Source organism: Arvicanthis niloticus, unplaced genomic scaffold, assembly GCF_011762505.2.
Source record: "Arvicanthis niloticus isolate mArvNil1 unplaced genomic scaffold, mArvNil1.pat.X pat_scaffold_1200_arrow_ctg1, whole genome shotgun sequence".
NCBI lineage: Eukaryota > Metazoa > Chordata > Mammalia > Rodentia > Muridae > Arvicanthis > Arvicanthis niloticus.
The window spans coordinates 20552-43156 of NW_023045204.1; the positions used below are offsets into that span (position 1 = coordinate 20552).

General features: G+C 41.1%; 1 pseudogene; it reads left to right on the forward strand.

Moving 5' to 3' along the window:
- The first annotated feature begins 409 nt into the window (after nucleotides 1-409).
- Nucleotides 410-7716, forward strand: LOC117701502 (ceramide-1-phosphate transfer protein pseudogene; annotated as a pseudogene).
- The last annotated feature ends 14889 nt before the right edge of the window (nucleotides 7717-22605 follow it).

Here is a 22605-nt window from a genome sequence, read left to right on the forward strand (position 1 = left end):
AAGAGAAACACACACACACACACACACAAACATATACACATACACAGACACACACAGACATACACAGTACCACTGCCTCTATCAAAATAACAGGAACTAATATTCACGGCCATTAATATCTGTCAACATCAATGGTCTGAATTCTTCAATTAAAAGACATCGGCGAGGTTTCTGCTCAACCGCAGGCTCCAAGCTTGGGGGGAAAGCATGGGGATGGGGACCCTTACCTGACATGGATCAGGCAGCAGAGCCACATCTCTGTAGACCACCAGAATGGAAGGGCAAAAGAATCATTTCCCACAGCCTAATTGTAGTTTTGATCAACCCTCCCCATCTCTGGCCTCTGCTGCATCTTTGCCCTCCACGGGAGTAGAGACCACCACTCCCCCACCACTGGAACCCATCTCAGGTTTCTGAACAGCCTGGGGTCTATCTTCTCATTCATTTCCAAGGATGTGGTTTCAAAGCTGCAGATAGTGGAGCATCTGAGAAGCGGCCCACAGTCTGAACATTATACTAGCTTGCAGTCCATGGTAGGCTACAAGGCGAGCAATAAGCTGTTAGACATAGATCGCCACTCCCGTCCATGACACCCTAATTCGGGCTGCTGGACTATGCTGTGCCTACATCGTGCTCTGCACTGGCTACAGCTGTTCCTGGAAGGCCTGCGCACCAGCTCTGAGGATGCTCGTACCTCCACACTCTGCAGTGAGGCCTATAATGCCACACTGGCTGTCTATCACTCCTGGATAGTACTGTAAGCTGTCACTGTGGCCCTTCTGTGCCTTGCCCTCAAGCAAGGTCTTACTTGAGGCCATGAATGTTGGGTCCTGTGAACAAGCAGTGGCGTGTAGGGAGCCGCGGGAAGCGGTGACAACATTGCCATTACAAGATGGCGCGGGCAGCCAGTGCTCCCACAAGTAAACAACTTTGCGCAGGTGCAAAAGGCAAAAGCGCACCAAGCCACTGCCCATCCCGGGGCATAATATGGGGTGATGAGTGGACAGCCAATCAGAAGTGAACACACCACTCTAGGGTACATATAGCAGTGCCTTTCCTGGGCTTGGGGTCTTCTGCTTCTGCTGATACAAGAATAAAGCCTCCTTGTAGTAACCACCCTAACACTGCCTCATGTGTCTCTTTCGTGGGCAAAGGGGGACTCGGAAAGGGCTCGGAACATCTGGCATTGAAACCTGGGAATTTCAAGGTGCCATGGAGACCCCCCCCCCCGAGATTCGGGGCGGGTTAAAAGACTACAGGATCAAGGTTTGTCTCTGAGAGATATGTTTGGGATGGAAGCCTTCGTTGCGGGTGGATTTTCACCCATTGCTGCCGCTGCTCTAGTTGGCCTCTTGCTTGTGTTGCTTTTGCCTTTGGCTTATTTGTGTTGTGGGATCCAGCTCACAGCACAACTATTAGTGCAAGTCAAGAGGTTTCAGGAGAGGTCCACTCCAGGGTATCAGAAACAGAGCGTGTTAGCCGGCATCAGGCCAAGGAGCCTGGGGAAAAAGATAAGGCCAAAGAGCCTGGAAAGGAGAAGCAGGCAAAAAAGCCTGGGCAACAGAGACAGGCCAAGAAGCCTGGTCAAAGAAAGGAGTACTCAAAAGGAACAGGGGCCACTGCAGGGCCTGTTAAGGTTAAGGACCCTTAACCGGCTAGTGAAGAGAGAGTAGAGGTCAAAAGGTCACCCCTATGCCCCATTAAGGAGCTTGCCCCCATAGACCTTAGCAGCTTCGATGAAGAAAGCCTAGAGCAGGAGGCAGGTGCCTATGTAAAAAATAACCATTCTGAGATAAGACTAAGAAAGACCTCGAGTCCCTCGGCCCCACCCTTGCCTCTGGCCTATGCCTCGGGCAGCATCTCTAATTCATTTCTCAGCCCAGGAGATCGGAGACAGCTACAGCTGGCATTTCCGGTTTTTGAAGGGGCAGAAGGCGCTCGTGTTCATGCCCTAGTAGAGTATAGGCAGGGTCAAAGAATTAGCTGAGGCAGTACACGCATATGGAATTGGGGCTAATTTACCCTATCCTAAGTGGAGAGATTAAGTACAGCTGCTATGACACCAGGAGACTGCCAGGACACAGTGAAGGCGATACTTAACAATATGGGCCAATACCTAGAGTGGAAGGCCTTGTGGCATGAGGCACTGCAAGCACAAGCCAGGATTAATGCAAACACTGAGGGACAACAATTATGGACTTTTGACATGCTGGCTGGGAGTTGGGTGTACAACGCGAACGACCAGACCGCTCATCCCTGGCAGGTTTCGAGCAGATAGCATCAGCTGCAATAAAGACATGGAAGTCTCTCCCTAGGAAGGAAGGCAGTAACCTTTATTTGTCCAATATAATGTCAGACATTTAATGAGTCTTTTTCTGATTTTGTGGCCCAAATGACTGAGGCAGCCAAGTAGGATTTTTGGTGACCCGGAACAGGTGATGCCATTGATAGAACAAATGGTCTTTGAAAATGCTACAGTGGAATGCCCGCACAGTCCATTGCCCCTTGTAGGAACAGAGGGTGTACAAGACTGGTTGAGAGCCTGTCACTGCTTAGGAGGTCCCCTTACTAATGCCAGACTTGCATCAGCAAACTTAGAAATGGCTGCAGTCCTTCTTAAAGGTCAGAATCGTGGAAAATTCCCTTCAAAACGTATGGCCGATGCTTTGCCTGTGGGAAGGCGGGACATATGAAGAAAGAGTGCCCAAAGATATGAAATACCATCAAAACTGTGCACCAGTGTGGAAAGGGCTATCATCTGGCTCGGGATTGCCACTCTGTTAGAGATATAAGAGGTCAGATCCTCCCTCCGAAATCCCTCAGCCATTAAGGAAGAAAATTTTTCAAAAAACGGATATACGGGCCTAAGATCCCAGGGCCCCAAAAGATATGGGACACTGCTGAACACTCAGGGGACTCTTTCGCTGCAGAGCCACAAGGGGTTCCGCAGGAGTGGACCTCCGATCCACCTCCCGAGTCCTACTAATGCCACACATGGGGGTGCAGCTGATCCTGGTTGATTATAGAGGCCCCCAGCCAGGGGGAAGTGCCGGCCTTATTTTAGGCCGCTCCTCTCTTACTTTAAAAGGACTTGTGATACACCCCAATGTAATAGATCAGGATTATACCAGAGAACTTCAAGTTCTCTGTTCTAGCCCACAAGGAGTATTCTTCATCTCCCCTGGGGACAGGATTGCTCAATTGGTTGTCCTTCCAAGCTCGCATGATTGTTTTTCATCCACCGAGAAGCTTAGAGGTGCTCACGGGCTTGGTTCCTCAGGAACTGACTTCGCTCATCTGGTGGTTGACCTTAAAACTAGACCCACCTTACAGCTAGCAATAGAGGGGAAGAATTTTACTGGAATTCTGGACTCGGGAGCGGATAAAAGTATTATTTCTTCTAATTGGTGGCCTAAGGCATGGCCTGTTACACGATTGCCCCATTCCCTACAAGGATTGGGGATACGAGGCCAGCCCCACAGTCAGTTCTCGCTCGTTGACTTGGCAGGCACCAGAAGGTCAAACAGGAAGTTTTATACCTTATGTTCTTCCTCTCCCTGTCAATCTCTGGGGAAGAGACATCTTACAAGACCTAGGGCTAGTTCTGACTCAGTGAGTACTCCCCACAAGCTATAAACATTATAAACAGAATGGGATTCAAAGAAGGGAAGGGTCTTGGCAGGAACGAACAAGGAAGGTTAGATCCTGTCTCATAAGAATCAAACACAAGAAGACAAGGCCTGGGTTTTCCCTAGTTGCCATTGAGGGTTCTATGCCCATACCCTGGCTCACAGAGGAGACCATGTGGGTCCCTCAGTGGTCCCTATCCTCTGAAAAATTGGAAGCTGCTACAAACTAATTAAAGAACAAGTGCAGCTCGGTCATCTACAACCTTCTACCTCTCCCTGGAATACACCCATATTTGTCATTAAAAAGAATCCGGAAAGTGGAGACTTTTACATGATTTAAGAGCCGTCAATGCACAGATGCAACTATTTGGCTCTGTGCAACAAGGCTTGCCTTTACTCTCTGCCTTGCCTAAGCAGTGGAAAATCATAATTATAGATAAGAAAGATTGTTTTTTTCTCAATTCCTTTGTGTTCACAAGATAGACCAAGATTTGCATTTACACTACCTACTATTAATCATTTTGAACCTGATAAAAGATATCAGTGGAAAGTTCTGCCTCAGGGCATGGCCAACAGCCCCACTATATGTCAGCTGTATGTACAAATGGCCCTCGAGCCAATTAAGAGACAATTTCCCTCTCTGCTGCTGGCCCATTACACAGATGACATTATTATGTGTCATATAGGATTTAAGTACTTTACAGACCTGATACCCTTATTATTAAACACCTTGGAACAGTGGGGTCTACATGTTGCTACTGAGAAAGTTCAATTTTCAGAAATTGGCTCCTTTTTAGGGACAGTTATCTATCCAGAAAAGATAATTCCTCAGAAATTGGAGATTCGTAGAGACCATTTACATACTTTGAATGATTTTCAGAATTATTAGGTGATATAAATTGGTTAAGACCATTTTAAAAAATTCCCTCGGCCGAGCTGAAACCTTTATTTGATATTTTGGAAGGGGATGCTCATATTTCCTCACCGAGGGCCTTAACACCGGCTGCGAGCCGTGCTCTACAACAGTAGAAAATGCTTTACAAGATGCCCAGTTGAAACCCATAGATGAAACCAAAACCTTTGATTTATGTGTTTTCAAAACTAGATGCTTACCCACCGCTGTATTATGACAAGAGGGGCCTTTGTTATGGATTCATCCCAATGCTTCTCCCGAAAAGATTATTGAAAGGTATCCAGATTCAGTCGCTCAGCTTGCCCTTCATGGACTAAAATCAGCCATTACCCATTTTGGAAGGGAGCCTAAGGTTTTGATAGTGCCTTATACTGCCCATCAAGTCCAAATATTAACAGCGACCTCTGATGTTTGGGCAGTGTTGGTCAAATTGTCCAAACTTCAAAAAACTTTCAAAGGTCAAATTGTCCTTCAATGGTCAAATAGATAATCATTATCCTAAGCATCCCATCTTACAATTTGCCTTAACTCAAGCTATCATATTTCCACATATTGTGTCTCAGGACACAATGATGTCCAAAGATGGAATGGTAGTTTATACGGACGGCTCTAAAAGAGGAGTGGGTGCCTATGTGGTTAATGATAAGGTTACATCCAAACAGTACCATGAAACCTCACCTCAAATTGTGGAATGCTTAGTGGTGTCAGAGGTTCTGGAAATCTTTCCAGGTCCCTTAAATATTGTTTCAGATTCCTTCTATGTGGTTAATGCAGTGAAAGCATTAGAAGTTGCTGGGTTAATTAAGACATCTAGCAGACTTGTAAAAGTTTTTCAAAAGATTCAGCTTACCCTGGCTAAGCGAAGATTCCCAGTCTTTATAACTCATATTAGGGCTCACTCAGGCTTACCGGGACCTATGTCCCATGGAAATGACCTGGCAGATGGAGCCATAAAGTTGATTGCAATTGCCCTTTCACCAAAATTGGATTTGGCTAAATCCTTTCATAAAAGTTTTCATGTGACAGCTGAGACACTACGATGTCGATTTAACATCACTAGAAAAGAGGCTAGAGATATCGTGACTCAGTGCCAAAACTGCTGTCAATTCCTACCTGTTCCCCATACTGGAATTAACCCTCGGGGAATTAGGCCATTACAGATCTGGCAAATGGATGTTACTCACATCCCATCCTTTGGCAAATTACAATATTTGCATGTCTCCCTTGATACCTGTTCTGGAGTTATGTTAGCCTCTCCATTGACTGGAGAAAAGGAGGCCCATGTTATTCAACATTGTCTCGAGGCTCGGAGTGCCTGGGGAAAGCCTAAAATCCTTAAAACTGACAATGGACCAGCCTACACTTCTCAAAAGTTTGGACAATTTTGTTTCCAAATGGATGTGACACACCTGACTTGTCTTCCTTACAACTCTCAGGGACAGGGCATCATTGAGCGTCTTCATCATATCCTTAAAACTTATTTGATAAAACAAAAAGGAGAAGTTGAGGAAGCTCTGCCCACGGTGCCACGGGTTACTGTTTCTCTGGCACTTTTTACTCTCAACTTTTTGAATTTTGACAGTCAGGGCAACACTGTGGCTGATCGCCATTGCCTGGAACCAACTAGGCCAAAAGAAATGATAAAATGGAAAGATGTTTTGACTGGTCAATGGAAAGGCCTGGATCCTATTTCAATGAGATCCAGGGGAGCGGTCTGTGTTTTTCCACAGGAAGAAGACAACCCATTTTGGCTGCCAGAGCGACTGACGCAGCGACTTGCGGTTCCTGAAAATGACTCCCCCCCTCCCCCCGAAGGATTCCTCTGCAGACGCTCTCAGTTCTCATTTGGACTCTCCTAAATCGGGTTCCTAGTATATATAGTGAATTTAGATGGCTCTCCTATCTACTTTTCCAAAACCTATGCCCTTGCCTTCTTAAAAGGCGCCGCTTCTGCTAAACAGAATTTCTCTTATACCCTTAACTGTAATGCCTCACTCCAGTTTGTGTGTATCCTCCATTTCTTTTCATCCTATCCAACAACTCCTTTGTTGCAGTAAATCTCTTGCCCATGGGGAGTCCATAGAACAAAGACACAAGTCAATAAATATCAAATGAATGCTGCATGCCTAGATTGGACAGATTTACCATTAAACTACACTATTCCCCGGCTAAGAGAGCTCTTAACAACTTGCGGTTTCCTAGGTCAAGGTCTTCTTCATCTTCTCTCTCTCCACCAACTGCCCTCTGCTTCGACCAACTGCCAACTCCTCACTTCCCAACGGCTCTCCTCCTCTTATCTCCTTTCCCTGCCTCTGGCTCCTCCCACTCAGTTGATGCATCCCAAGGGTTCAGCCCATTGCACTGGGTTGATGAGAGGTCTAAGTCTAGCCAGCCCTTGCCTGAATAACTGTGGTACCTGAATATTTAGAGGTGTTTGCGAGTGGGTACTCGACAGGGAATGTTCCACGAGTGTGGATAGATTTCCCGAAAGTATGCCTGATTGCACATAGGTTTGATGCCAAACACCTCCTCTCCTGGTGGCGCCCCAGGGAGGAGGCTCCCTTTCCCCGACAAAGGCATCGAGATTGGTATGGGAAGTATTACTCATTGCACGACGACAAGAAAAGAAACCCATTACAATATCTCATTTTTACAGGGGATCAGGCCTCTGCTTTCCCTCGCTGAGTTGGTGCCACGCTTGATAGGCAAAAGGCCGTTCCATCTTTATAAAATAGATAGGGGGAGATGTAGAGAGCCACGGTGAGCGTTGACAACATTCGCCATTACAAGATGGTGCGGGAATTTGGTGCTCCCACAAGTCAACAACTAACTGCACAGGTGCAAAAGGCAAAAGCGCGCCAAGCCACTGCCCATCCTGGGGCGTAATATGGGGTAATGAGTGAACAGCCAATCAGAAGTGAACACACCACTCTAGGGTACATATAGCAGTGCCTTTCCTGGGCTTGGGGTCTTCAGCTTCTGCTGATACAAGAATAAAGCCTCGTTGTAGTAACCACCCGAACACTGCCTCATGTGTCTCTTTCACAGGCGAAGGGGACTCGGAAGGGGAGCAGAAAAGTGGAGATGCTGGGAGAGGCCCTGCCCTTCATTGAGCATGTTTATGACATCTCCCAGAAGCTCTATACTGAGCATTCTCTGCTAGACCTGCCCTAGTAGTGGTAATCATACTGTGTAGACTTCCCCTGCTCAGAACTGGATTTGGGCAACCTGGGACTACTCCCACAGCAGTGCTTTCTGGATCCTACTGTCATCCCTGACAGCTGAACATGTTGAGAGCCACAGTCTGTAAAAGAAAGGTGATGGGCAGCTGAACAGAGAAAGGTGGGTGCTGGTCATCCTCTTGGTCAAGGATGAGACAGTTAAACTCCAGTTTTGCCCTCCACTTTAGTTATGTGTGTGTTCAGTCAGGCTTGATTGAAGTGCAGATGGCAGGTGGAGAAGATGGGGGCTGGGGGGGTGGTCATGTATCTGCAACAGCCCAAGGTTGCTCTACCTCTTATGTAGAATCAGAAATGGTATTAGGACACAGGACCCTGGAGCTGTCCTCCCATAACCAACATGCCCAGCCATTGTGTATCCTGTACCCATCTTGAGCCTCAGACATGGCACTGGTGCCAGGCAAACATTCCTGGGCCTACATGCCTGGGGCCCCTTCATATTCTAAAAGATGTCCTCAGGTAAGATGAAGTTCCTCTGGCAGTGGCATGAGTACTAAAGGCTCTTTTCCTGCCCTTCATCTGCTTCCTTGTTAGTCTCTCTACATACCAAACAGGGCCCTTGTCTCCTTGGAAATGGGAATTGTATGAAACCGATAGCTGATACTTCTCTAGGAAAGTCTGCCCTGGTCAGTACAGCTTGTTTCACAGCTTCTGTAGTCTAGTTCCATCAGCCTTCTGAAGGTGGCCTCTTACAGCACATGCACCCCCCACCTCCAAGATTCTAAGACGTCAATATTAACTGGCCAAACCATACTTCTCTCTAGCCAGCCCTTCTGCTCTTGTTGTTATGATATCCAGGTGACTCAGGACATGACTCATGGAAGGGACTAGGCCCCTTTGTCTGACAGATGGCCATACCCAGCATGGCTGATAACCAGTGTATAAGACCCTAAAGTTTCTGAGTCTTAATGTTAAACCTTAGGAGAGTATCCTCAGCATAGCTGAGGTGTGTAAATGCAAACTTTGGGGCATATCTCTTTCCTTAAGAACTGTGATATATGTAGTATTTCCAACATAAATAAATTATACCTACATGATTGGGAAAAAAAAAAAGACACGGGCTAACAGAGTGGATGGGTAAACAGGATCCATCAGTGTGTTGCATACAAGAAACACATCTCAGCAAAAAAAAAAAAAAAAAAAAAAAAGATGGTCATTACTTCAGAGTAAAGGGCTGGAAAAAGGTATTCCAAACAAATGGACCCAAGAAACAAGCTGGAGTAGCTACTCTAATATCAAGTGTACATATTTCTAAAAAGAACTGCTTTATAGATTTGAAGACATATACTTCAGCTGAAGACTCAGGGTTTGAGTTGCAGAAACTTTGTCTCAATTTCTTGAGTTCTAATATGGAACAAACAATATTTAAATCTTTCCATTATAATTTAGCTCATGACTTGCTGTGTCTCCCTGTTTGTGTACTGTACCTAAGTGGTAGAATTTTGACTAAGAACACCCAACTAAGTAATAACTGATCATTGATAACTACATATGTGTTTTTATAACTTCAGTGCTCCCTTCCAATCTTCAGTATATCAACATTCTTGTGGTAAATGGCCATCACTACTTTTCTGTCTAGTTTCCTTCATTCAGTGCATTGCTAGAAATATCAATAGGAACATTAATTCATAGTGGTGAAATTACTGCTGTAGGCCTCATGTGATGACAACAATCTTAGTATGGTGGTTGGTGGTAGAAAGTCACAAAATAGAACATCGACAAAACCTTTTACCTGTTAATCACAAAGCAGTAGCCAGACAGAGATGTGGGAAGGATGAATGGTTATTAAAGGTTATAAAATTTTCCAAAGAAAACTGTAGTTAATTCCTGTATCTGTGATTCCTTCTTCTCCATAAACACTGAGAAATTTATAAATTAATCAGCCTAGCTGAAGGCTCAATGGAAGTCATGATTCTTTTCAGGAAGATTTCTACATAGAGTACTAACTGCTACAGTCTAATGAATTGTATGAGTGCATAGTACATAGCTCTTGGTATGATTCTCCTTACAATGAATACTTAAAGGATGAATCTCCTCTTAATAAGGATGTATATTTCGTTCCTAGCAACCACATTAAGTGGCTCATAACTCTCTCCCCTTCTTGATTCCTCTTAACCTGCATACATCTACTTTACATAAATTCACCCAGGCACAAACACAATTCACATTTAAAAAAATCAGTTAATAAATATATAATATTTTTAGAATTTACTCTAGATGGTGCAACATCTTATAACCAACTGAGTACATCTGTGCTATAGTTTTGTTTTTGTTAGAGCCACAAATAGTTTGTAAAATGAAACATGGTCTGTGGGTCCTTGGGGTGCGATTTGAATGCATGCATGTATGGCTTCCTATAGGTTCTTTGCTTAGGCATACATTTATCTGATAGGTGACTCATGCCTATGGAATGCTAGAAAAGAGAGAGCCTGATTTAGAATAAAATAAAAATGTCTTCTTCTGTATGCCATATACCATATGCTAAATTCCTCTTAAGGTCAGTTATAAAACCATCAACATAATCTACTATATAAACAAACTGAAAAGAAAAAAACCACATGATCATCTCACTGGATACTGAGAAAGCATTTGACAAAATTCAACATCCCTTCATGACAAAAGTCTTAGAAAGATCAGGAATTCACGGCCCATACCTAAACATAATAAAAGCAATATACAGCAAACCAGTAGCCAACATCAAACTAAATGTAGATAAACTTGAAGCAATCCCACTAAGATCAGGGACTAGACAAAGCTGCCCACTCTCACCCTACCTATGCAATATAGTACTGGGAGTCCTAGGCAGAGCAATCAGACAACAAAAGGAAGTCAAAGGGATACAAATAGGAAAGGAAGAATTCAAAATATTACTATTTGCAGATGATATGATAGTATACTTAAGTGACCCCAAAACTTCCACCAGAGAACTCCTAAACCTGATAACTTCAGCAAAGTGGCTGGATATAAATTCAATTCCAACAAAGAAGTAACCTTCCTCTACTCGAAGGATAAACAGGCTGAGAAAGAAATTAGCAAAATGATACCTTTCACAACAGTCAGAAATAATATAAAATACCTTATTGTGAATCTAACCAAGTCCCTAGCTTGGTCTTTTTGGCTGGGGCAGACACATAGCTAGTCTGCTCCCATGAACACACCATATGCTGAGATATTCTAGAGGAGCCACTGCAATCAGAGCAGTGGGTAAGAACCCTCTCCCACTACCCTATGCCCCAGAGCTACACCTGGGAGCCTGGGGAGCTCAGGACCCATCACCTACCCAAAACCCACTCCTTCAGACTACCAATCCCTTTCCACCCCTCACTTGATCCTTTTGGCTGGGGCAGACACCTTGATGGTCTGATTCTGTGAAGACACCATATCCTGAGCCATTCTAGAGGAGCCACTATAATCAGAGCAGGGAATAACTATCTGGTCTGCTCCCATGAAGACATCATATCCTGAGCCATCCTAGAGGAGCCACTGCACTCAGAGCAGCAGGATTTCAGGATCCCAGAGGCAGCCTGAGTCCCAGGAGTTCTTCCACCAAGGAGATCAGGATAACAGAATCACAGAGACAGCTAAACTCTGAGGAGTTCTGATACAAGCAAGATAACTGGAAAGACAGGCTCCAGTCAGAGACAGTGAGTGAAGGTAGCACTAGAGTTAACCATGTGGAGAAAGGCAGGCACAAGAACATAGGCAACAGAAACCAAAGTTACTTGGCATCATCAGAACCCAGTTCCCCCACCATAGCAAGTCCTGAACCATCACACCAGAAAACCAGGATTCAGAATTAAAATCACTTCTCATGATGATGACAGAAGACCTTAAGAAGGACATAAACAACTCCCTTAAAGAAGTACAAGAGAACACAGGTAAACAGGTAGAAACCCTTAAAGAGGATACACAAAAATCCTTTAAAGAATTTTAAGAAAACACAACCAAACAGGTGAGGGAATTAAACAAAACCACCAAGGATCTAAAAATGGAAGTAGAAACAATAAAGAAATCTCAAAGGGAGACTACCCTGAAGATAGAAAACCTAGGAAAGAAATCAGGAGTTGTAGAGGCAAGCATCACTAACAGAATACAAGAGATAGAAGAGAGAATCTCATGTGCAGAAGATACCATCAAAAACATTGACACAACTGTCAAAGAAAATGCAAAATGCAAAATGCTCCTAACCCAAAGCATCCAAGAAATCCAGGACACAATGAGAAGACCAAACCTGAGGATAATAGGTATAGATGAGGGTGAAGATTCACAACTTAAAGGGCCAGTAAATATCTTCAATAAAATTATAGAGGAAAACTTCCCTAATCTAAAGAAACATATGTCCATGAACATACAGAGCCTACAGAACTTCAAATAGACTAGACCAGAAAAGAAATACCTCCAATCACATAACAATCAAAACATCAAATGCACAAAACAAAGGAAAAAATACTAAAAGCAGTAAAGGAAAAGGTAAAGTAACATATAAAGGCAGACCTATAAGAATTACACCAGACTTCTCACCAGAGACTTTAAAAGCCAGAAGATCCTGGACTGTAATTTCTCTATAGTCTCTATTTTCATTTTTATGTCCTGGATGATTTTGTTCAATTTCTTCACCTGTTTGGTTGCATTTTCTTGTAATTCTTTAAGGGATTTTTGTGTATTCTCTTTAAGGGCTTCTACCTTTTTATTTGTGTTCTCATGTATTTCTTTGAGGGAGTTATGTGTGTCCACCTTAAAAGTCCTTTATCATCATCATGAAAAGTGATTTTAATTCTGAATCCTGCTTTTCTGGTGTAATGGGGTGTCCAGGGCTTGTTATGGTAGGAGAGCTGGATCCTGATGATGCCATGTAACCTTGATATCTGTTGCTTATATTCTTACACTTGCCTTTCACTCCAAAAAAACAATATTACTCAATTAAAATACAAGGTACAGAGCTAAATAGAAAATTCTCAACAGAGGAATTTTGAATGGCTGAGAAACTCTTAAAGAGATTTTTAACATCTTTATTCGTCATGTAAAAGAAGACTAAAATTGCTTAGGGTCAGTTCTCTCTGTTCTTTTTTCTCGTTTGGTTCTTCTTGAGGCAGAGAAGGGGGAAAAGTGTTGGTGTAATCTTAGGAAATATATATGGTTGTTGTTTAATAGTAAAGTGTTTACCTATTTTAAATTTTAGTTGCTTTATTTTAGCTGACTTGCCTTCTGATTGTCTCTGCGGTAGGAAATTGTTTAGCATCTCATTGTAAAATATCAGGAGATTAAATAAAGTAGAATTTTTTCTATATCCACAGGAACTGCTCAGCTCTAACCTCTAGAGGGTCTACATAGAAAATATATAGGGAACTCAATACGTTAAACATAATCAAAATAAAAGTGGACAGCAGATCTAACAGAGAATTCTCAGTATAGGACTATGATATGGCTGAGAAAACTTAAAGACATGTTCCACATCCATAACCATCAGATAAAGGTAAATCAAAACTACATTAAAATTCTTATACCTATCAGAATTGCTAAGATCAAAACCACAGGTGACAGTTCATGCTGATGTGGGTTTGAGAGAAAGAAGAATTCTATTCCATTGCTGGTGGGAGTGAAAACGTACAATTTTTTTTCAGTCATTAGGATAGTTCCTCAGAAAATTGGAAATCAATCTACCTTAACATCCAGGTATATTACTCTTGATCATGCTCCATCTTACCACAAGAACACTTGCTCTGCTATGTTCTTAGCAGATTTATTCATAATAAACAGAAACTGGAAACAATCCAGATATTCAAAGAATAGATGAAGAAAATATGATATATTTACACAATGGAGTATTACTCAGCTGTTAGAAAAAAATGAGATCATGAAATTTGCAGTTAAATGGATGAATCTAGGAAAAAAACTTTCCTGATATAGGCTATGAAGCCCAGAATGTCATGCATGACATGTTCTTCCTTCCTTCTAAGTGGACATTAGCAGTTAACGAAAGATAATATCACCACAATCCACAGAGCCAGAAAAGCTAAGAACAAGGAGGGCTCTAGTGAGGAGGCAGGGGTTGCCTTGGAGAAGGAAAATCAAATAGTTTTTTGTGGGTGAACACAGGGCAGATGAGTATGGGAACAAAAAGGATCAAGTCTAGGAGGGTGGGATGGGGGGAAATTGTACATAGAGAGACTACTAGAATAGGGAGTTATTTAGGAGATAATGTGGGAACCTAGTGCACTGGGAACTTCTGGATCCTATAAAGGTGACTCTAGCAAGGAGTCCCATAAAAAAGGACACAGAGCCTGATCCAAGCATCTTCTGTAACCAGAAAAGGCTTCCAGTGTTTGGTCTAGGACACCAATCTTACCACATAATTTTAATGGCAAACTTTTCTATCTGCAAGACGTAGTGGGACAATGGTTGCTCAGGGCCTGTAACGATGGCCAACCAAAAACTGGTCTAAATTGAGGTCCTAGTCATGAGAGGGAGCCCATGTCTGAAACTAACTGGATAGCCAGATACTGGAATTTAGATGTCTTAGAGACTTAGTTTATAACCAAACAACACTGACTAAAAAAAAAAAAAAAAGTCAATGAAAAAATTCCTAAGTATATTCTGCTATACATGTAGATCTATTCTTAGTCCATTTGCCATTAGACAGATTTCCTTATACAGCAAATAATAGTAGGTTAAGAGACCCAAATCTGAACATTAGTCAGTGCTCTAGAAACCCTATGGAAGTAGAAGAGGAAGGATTGTAGAAGCCAGAGGGGTGGATAATACCAGAAAAACACAATCCATAGAATCAACCCAGCAAGATTTAAAGGTGCTCACAGAGACCAAAGCAGCAATCACATAGTTTGCATGGGTTTGTACTAGGTATTCTAGACATGTAGTGTAATTGTTTACCTCTGATTTCTGTGAGACTCCTAACAGTAGGTGTGAATGTGTCTGACTCTTTTGCATGCTCTTGGGACTCGACCTCTGATTGGGTTACATTGTCCAGCTTAATATGACAGTTTGTTTCTGGTCTTATTGTATCTTGTTATAGTGTGTTCAGTTGATATTACTAGGAGGACTGATATTTTCTGAAAGAAAATGAAGGAGCAAAGGATAGTATTTGGTGTGGGGCACTAGGGAGTGTAAATCCTGTGGGATATATTACATGAGAGAATAATAAAAACACAGGCTATGAGAAATAAATGACTTGAACTCTAAAATATTTTGCTATATTGTGCCATTTACATCATGTCTTGATTTTATTTCTACAGATATCTTGAGCTTGTGTATTAGGTATTTACATTTTCAGTGTGACTCTTCTAATAATTTACAATCATTCCATTTCTGATTTCTCCAAAATGTGCAAGAAGAGTCTGATTGAAATTCATCTAGTAGAGGGAGGCATAGCTCTGGCTTTTTTTTTACCAGAGATATCACAACTCAGTCAGTGTTTCCATAGGCCTTTGAATTTTTCTATTTTTTTTTTTATATTTTATTTACAATTCAGATGCCATCCCTTTCCCCATTTCCCCTCCCTAGAGAACACCTAACCCATGCCCACTTTTCCTTTTTGCTTTTATACAATTTTTAAAAATGTTAATCAAAGGCTTTATAAGTTTGGTAATGCTCATTCAGAAGTATAACCCAATACCCAACCTAGACATATCAACTATCTTTGACTGGTGGAGACACGTGAACATTGGCCTCCATGCCCCCCTATTTTTCTCTCTCTTTCTCTCTCTCATCACCTAGCTTCTCCTCTCCTTCATCTTCTCCTCTCCTTATTCCATCTCTTCCTCTTGGTACTCCTTCCCCCTTAGCTCCTCCTACATATCATGCTTCCTGTTAAAGTAAAACTTTTCTCTCTAAATACAATTAGAGCATAATTATTCCTAATTGTATCAGTGAAGTACAAGATAGTCCTAATACCCAGTCCATCATTTTGTTGACTAACCAGAACCTCTGTCATCTCTCCTAACTAAAACACCTAGTTTTTAACCTGGCTTTTTTCTTGGCTTTAGAATGAATGTCAGTTGAAAACCATCTGCTCAGATCTTTTCTCTCAAAGTAAACAGCCAGGATTGGCTATGAGACTATAGGTCTTCAACCCTGTCAGAAATCCAAAATGACTAAGTTAACTGAAATTATGGGAAGCACTAAGCATAGCTTCTAAAATTTAGCCAATTTATAGTGATCGCTGAACACCTGGAAAGCCCCTATACTATCAAACGTTGGAGCATCAAATCTTCAGCCTTCTGGCCCAGAATCATCTGACAGACCATAGTGATACAGAATTATTAAGGGCTGGTTACTCTGTCTAGGCAAATATAATCAGTCGACTATTCTGCAAGTATGTCCTTTTCTGGACAGTGATTTGTCTGTAGATGGAAAGAGGCAATTCTTGCCTAGTGGCTGTCATTGCACAACTGGAGTAACTCCAAAGATGCTCAATTTCTTCTTAGAATCCAAGACAGGAAGCTGTCAGGAGCAGACAGGTCTCTGATCAAAATGAATATTAATATATAAATATTTGTAACATCAATTCTATGGACTTCTGATGTTTAAGGTAACCTGGACTGTTGTCTGTTAACTCCTCTCAGCTATTTCTAAGTAAAATATAGAAAACACCCTAGCAATAAACTCAAAGGTATGAATTTGCTATAGTCCCTGAACCATTCCAAATCAGTTAGAAAAGTTAAAGAAGGACTGGGTCTAAGCTTTGTATTCCTAAATGTGTTATACAGGCATAATGCCCATGAGAGTATCAATATTCATCTCACTTTTATATTAATAAGAAGCTCGTACCAATAAAAACCTTAAAATTTGTAATCAAAGTAAATTTTATACCATTTAAGAAATTATAACTTCATCTAGATATTAATTATGCAGATTTCTATCAATAGGTTATGGCTATGCAATAAGTCCTAGTTAATCCTCCCTGTTCCAAGGAAACCACTACTTATCCCTAGAAAGACAGCCCAATATTAACCACCTTAGTCCCCAAGCCCAGGGAATAGGGGCGCTGACTCTTCTTTTAACTTCCTCAAGCTGATTATCGGCATTGAGATAAGAGAAGAGGTGTTGGGGTGGGGGGAGAGTAAATTGATAAGCCTCTGACTCTGTGTCTTCACTGCATCCAGATGGAATTCCAGGACATCGGAGGTTTGGGCAGGTCTGCTCAGTATGCTTGATGAGTAGATACACCAAGGCTGTGTATTCTGCAATATACAATTCTCAGAAAAAGTTTTAGTATCAAGAAAAAAATTTTTTTTTCCTAGAGGGCTGACATTTTTTTAAAGATGTTGGTTCTAACAACTTTTCTTTTTTCCCCCTTTTTAAAATTCGTTGTAATATTTACATTTCAAATTTTATCCCCTTATCCCATTCCCCCCACCACCCAGGAACCCCTTATCCCATCCCCACTCCTTGTGCTTCTATGAGGGTGTGATTTTCCAGTTTCTATACTGTTTCCATTAACATAAACTGCCTCCTAAATTTCTAAATCCTTTCCTTTGTGCTATTAAATCTATTTTCTTTTTTCTTTCTCTTTTTTTCTTTTCTCTTTTTTCTCCTTTTTCCCCTTTTTCATCTTTTTTTTAAAATTGGGTATTATATTTACCTTTCACATTTTATCCCCTTACCCCACTTCGTCCCACCACCTAGAAACCTCCTATTCCATCCCCCCTCCTCATGTTTCTATGAGGCAGTGACCGCAACTACCCCCCCCCGCCACTACCCATTCCCTACCCTCACATACCTCCCCCCCACTCTGTGTTCGTTTTTATGGGACCAAGAAACTCCTCTCCCACCTATGCCTGACAAGGCCATCCTCCCCTACATATACCGCTGGAATCATGGGTCCCTCCCTATGTGCTCCCAGGCTGGTGGTTTAGACCCTGGGGGGCTCTGGTTGTTTGGTATTGTTGCTTTCCTCCTGGGGTCATAAACCCTTTCTGCTCCTTCAATCTTCTCTCTAAGTTCTCCATTGGGAAACCCGTGATTATATCAGTGGTTAACTGTGAGCATAGTCCTCTGAATGTGTTAGTCTTTGACAGACCTCTAAGGAGACAGCTATATCATGTTCCTGACAGCATGCACTTCCAGCCATCCACATCAGTGTCTAGCTTAGGTGACTGTACATGGGATGGATACCCAGGTGGAATGGTCTCCTGATGGCCCCTTCTTCAGTTTTTGACCAATGTTTTGTTTCCATATTTTCCCACTTGAGTATTTTTGTTACTCATTCTAAGTAGAACTGAGGCATCCCCTCTTGGTCTTCCTTCTTCATGAGCTTCATGTGGTCTGAGGGTTGAGTCTTCGCTATTCCAAGCTTTTGGGCTAACATCCACTTAACAGTGAGTAAATACCATGTGTGTTCTTTTGTGATTGAGTTAACTCACTCAGGATGATAATTTCTAGATCCATCCATTTACCTAAAAATTTCTCGAATTCATTATTTTTAATAGTTGAGTAATACTCCATTGTGTAGATGTACCATATTTTTGTATCCATTCCTCTGTTGAGGGACATCTTGGTTCTTTCCAGCTTCTGGCTATTATAAATAAGGCTGCTATGAATATAGTGGAGCATATGTCCTTATTATCTGTTAAAGCATCTTCTGGGTATATGCCCAGGAGTGGTATAACTGGGTCCTCAGGTAATGCTATGTCCAGTTTTCTGAGGAACTGTCAGACTGATTTCCAGAGTGGTTGTTCCAGCTTGCAATCCCATCAACAATGTAAGAATGTTCCTCTTTCTCCGCATCCTCACCAGCATCTACTAGCACCTGAGTTTTTGATCTTGGCCATTCTGATTGGTGTGAGGTGGTATCTCAGGGTTGTTTTGATTTGCATTTCCCTGATGACTAAGGATGTTGAGCATTTCTTAAGGTGCTTCTCAGCCATTCGAGTTTCCTCTGTTGAGAATTTTTTTTGTTTAGCTCTGTACCCCATTTTTAATAGGGTTATATGGTTGTCTGGAGTATAATTTCTTGAGTTCTTTGTATATCTTGGATATTAGCGCTCTATCAGATGTAGGATTAGTTAAGATCTTTTCCCAATCTGTTGGTTGCCGATTTGTCTTATTGACAATGTCTTTTGCCTTACAGAAGCTTTGCAATTTGATTAGGTCCCATTTGTCAATTCTTGATCTTAGAGCATAAGCCATTGGTGTTCTGTTCAGGAACTTTTCCCCTGTGCCTAGGTATTCAAGGGTCTTTCCCACCTTCTCTTCTATTAGTTTCAGTGTATGTGGTTTTAAGTTAAGGTCTTTTATCCACTTGGATTTGAGCTTTGTACAAGGAGATATGAATGGATCGATTTGCATCTTTCTACATGTTGACCACCAGTTGAACCAACACCATTTGCTGAAAATGCTGTCCCTTTTCCACTGGATGGTTTTAGCTCCTTTGTCAAAGATCAAGTGTCCATAGATATGTGGGCTCATTTCTGGATCTTCAGTGCTATTCCATTGATCTTCATGCCTGTCTCTGTACCAATACCATGCAGTTTTTATTACTATTGCCCTGTAGTATAGGTTGAGGTCAGGGATGGTGATTCCCCCAGAAGTTCTTTTTTGTTGAGAATAGTTCTCACTATCCTGTTTTTTTTGTTGTTGCAAATAAATTTGCAAATTGCTCTTTCTGTCTCTATGAAGAATTGATTTGGAATTTGATGAGGATTGCATTGAATCTATAGATTGCTTTTGGCAAGATGGCCATTTTTACTATATTAATCCTGCCAATCCAGGAGCATGGGAGATCTTTCCATCTTCTCAGATCTTCTTCTATTTCTTTCTTCAGAGACTTGAAGTTCTTGTCATATAGATCTTTCACTTGCTTAGTTAGATTCACTCCAAGATATTTTACGTTATTTGTAACTATTGTGAAGGGTGTCATTTCCATAATTTCTTTCTCACCCTGTTTATCTTTTGAGTATAGAAAGGCTACTGATTTGTTTGAGTTGATTTTATATCCAGCCACTTTACTGAAGTTGTTTATCAGGTTTAGGAGTTCTCTGGTGGAAGTTTTAGAGTCACTTAAGTATACTATCATATCATCCACAAATAGTGAAATTTTGACTTCTTCCTTTCCTATTTGTATCCCTTTGACTTCCTTTTGTGTCTAATCCCTCTAGCTAGGACTTCCAGTACTATATTGAATAGGCAGGGTGAGAGTGGGCAGCCTTGTCTGGTCCCTGATCTTAGTGGGATTGCTGCAAGTTTCTCTCCATTTAGTTTGATGTTGGCTACTGGCTTGCTGTATATTGCTTTTACTATGTTTAGGTATGGGCCTTGAATTCCTAATCTTTCCAAGACTTTTAACATTAAGGGATGTTGAATTTTGTCAAATGCTTTCTCAGCATCTAGTGAGATGATCATGTGGTTTTTTTATTTGAGTTTATTTATGTAGTGGATTACATTGATGGATTTCCTAATATTGAACCATCCCTGCATTCCTGGGATAAAGCCTACTTGATCATGATGGATGATTGCTTTGATGTGGTGTTGGATTCTGTTTGTGAGAATTTTATTGAGTAATTTTGTATCAATATTCATAAGAGAGATTGGTCTGTAGTTCTCCTTCTTTGTTGGGTCTTTGTGAGGCTTAGGTATGAGCGTAATTGTAGCTTCATAGTATGAATTGGGTATTGTTCCTTCTGTTTCTATTCTGTGGAATAGTTTGAAGAGAATTGGTATTAGGTCTTCCTGGAAGGTCTGATAGAATTCTGCACTAAAACCATCTGGTCCCAGACATTTTTTGGTGCAGAGGTTTTTAATGACTGCTTCTATTTCTTTGGGGGTTATGTAACTGTTTAGATGATTTATCTGCTCCTCGTTTAACTTTGTATCTGGTTTCTATCTAGAAAAATGTCCATTTCATCCAGATTTTCCAATCTGTTGAGTATAGGCCTTTGTAGTAGGATCTGACGATTTTTTCTATTTCCTCTGTTTCTGTTTTATGTCTCCCTTTTCAGTTCTGATTTTATTAATTTGAGCACTGTCTCTGCACCCTTTGGTTAGTCTGGGTAAGGGTTTGTCTATCTTGTTGATTTTCTCAAAGAACCATCTCCTGGTTTTGTTGATATTTTGTATAGTTCTTTTGTTTCAACTTGGTTGATTTCAGCCTGAGTTTGATTATTTCCTGTTGTCTACTCCTCTTGGGTATATTAGCTTCTTTTTGTTCTAACTCTTTCAGGTGTGCTGTCAATTTATTAATGCATGTTCTTTCCATTTTCTTTTTGTGGGCACTTAGAGCTATGATTTTTCCTCTTAGTACTGCTTTCATGGAGTCCCACAAATTTTAATATGATGTGTCCTCATTTTCATTTAAATCTAAAAGGTCTTTAATTTGTTTCTTTATTTCTTCCTTGACCAAGTTATCATTGAGTAGAGCATTGTTCAGTTTCCAGGTATATGTGGTCTTTCCGTTGTTTTGTCCAGGTCAAAGACAAGTCTTAGTCCATGGTGGTCTGATAGGGTACAAGGGATTATTTCAATCTTTTTGTATCTGTTTTGTGCCTGTTTTCGTGACCAATTATATGGTCTATTTTGGAGAAGGTACTATGAGGTGCTGAGAAGAAGGTATATTCTTTTGTTTTAGGATGGAATGTTCTATAGATGTCAGTTAAGTCCAATTGGTTCATAACTCTGTTAGTTTCATTGTGTCTCGGTTTAGTTTCTGTTTCCATGATCTGTCCATAGCTGAGGGTGGGGTGTTGAAATCTCCCACTATTATTGTGTGAGGTGCAATGTATGCTTTAAGCTTTAGTAAAGTTTCTTTTATGTATGTGGGTGCCCTTGCATTTGAGCATAGATGTTCAGAATTGCAAGTTCCTCTTGGTACATTTTTCCTTTGATGAATATGAAGTGTCCCTCTTTATCTTTTTTGATTACTTTTGGTTGAAAACCAATTTTATTTTATACTAGAATTGCTACTCCAGCTTGTTTCTTGGGGTCATTTGCTTGGAGGATTGTTTTCCAACCTTTTACTCTGAGGTAGTGTCTGTCTTTTTCACAAAGGTGCATTTCTTATATGCAGCAAAATGTTGGGTCCTGTTTATGTATCCAATCTGATAATCTATGTCTTTTTATTGGAGAATTGAGTCCATTGATATTAAGAAATATTAAGGAAAAATGAATGTTGTTTCCTGTTATTTTTGTTATTGGCAGTGGTGTTATGTTTGTATAGTTTACCTTCTTTTAAGGTTGTTAGAAGATTTTACTTTCTTGCTTTTTCTAGGTTGTAGTTTCCCTCCTTGTGTTGGAGGTTTCCACCAATTATCCTTTGAAGGGCTGGATTTGTGGTAAGATATTGTGTAAATTTGGATTTGTCATGGAATATTTTGGATTCTCCATCAATATTGATTGAGAGTTTTGCTGGGTAAAGTAGTCTGGGCTGGCATTTGTGTTCTCTTAGGGCCTGTATGATATCAGTCCAGGATCTTATGGCTTTTATAGTCTCTGGTGAAAGATCTGGTGTAATTCTTATATGTCTGCTTTATATGTTACTTTAGCTTTTTCCCTTACTGCTTTTAGTATTTTTTCTTTGTTTTGTATATTTGATGTTTTGATTATTATGTGATGAGAGGTATTTCTTTTCTGGTCTAGTCTATTTGGGGTTCTGTAAAGCTTCTTGTATATTTAAGGACATCTCTTTCTTTAGGTTAAGGAAGTTTTCCTCTATAATTTTGTTGAAGATATTTACTGTCCCTTTTAAGTTGGGAGTCTTCCCCATTCATCTATACTATTATCCTTAGGTTTGGTCTCTATGGTGTCCTGGATTTCTGGATGTTTTTGGGTTAGGAGCTTTTTGCATTTTTGCATTTTCTTGACAGTTTGTGTCATG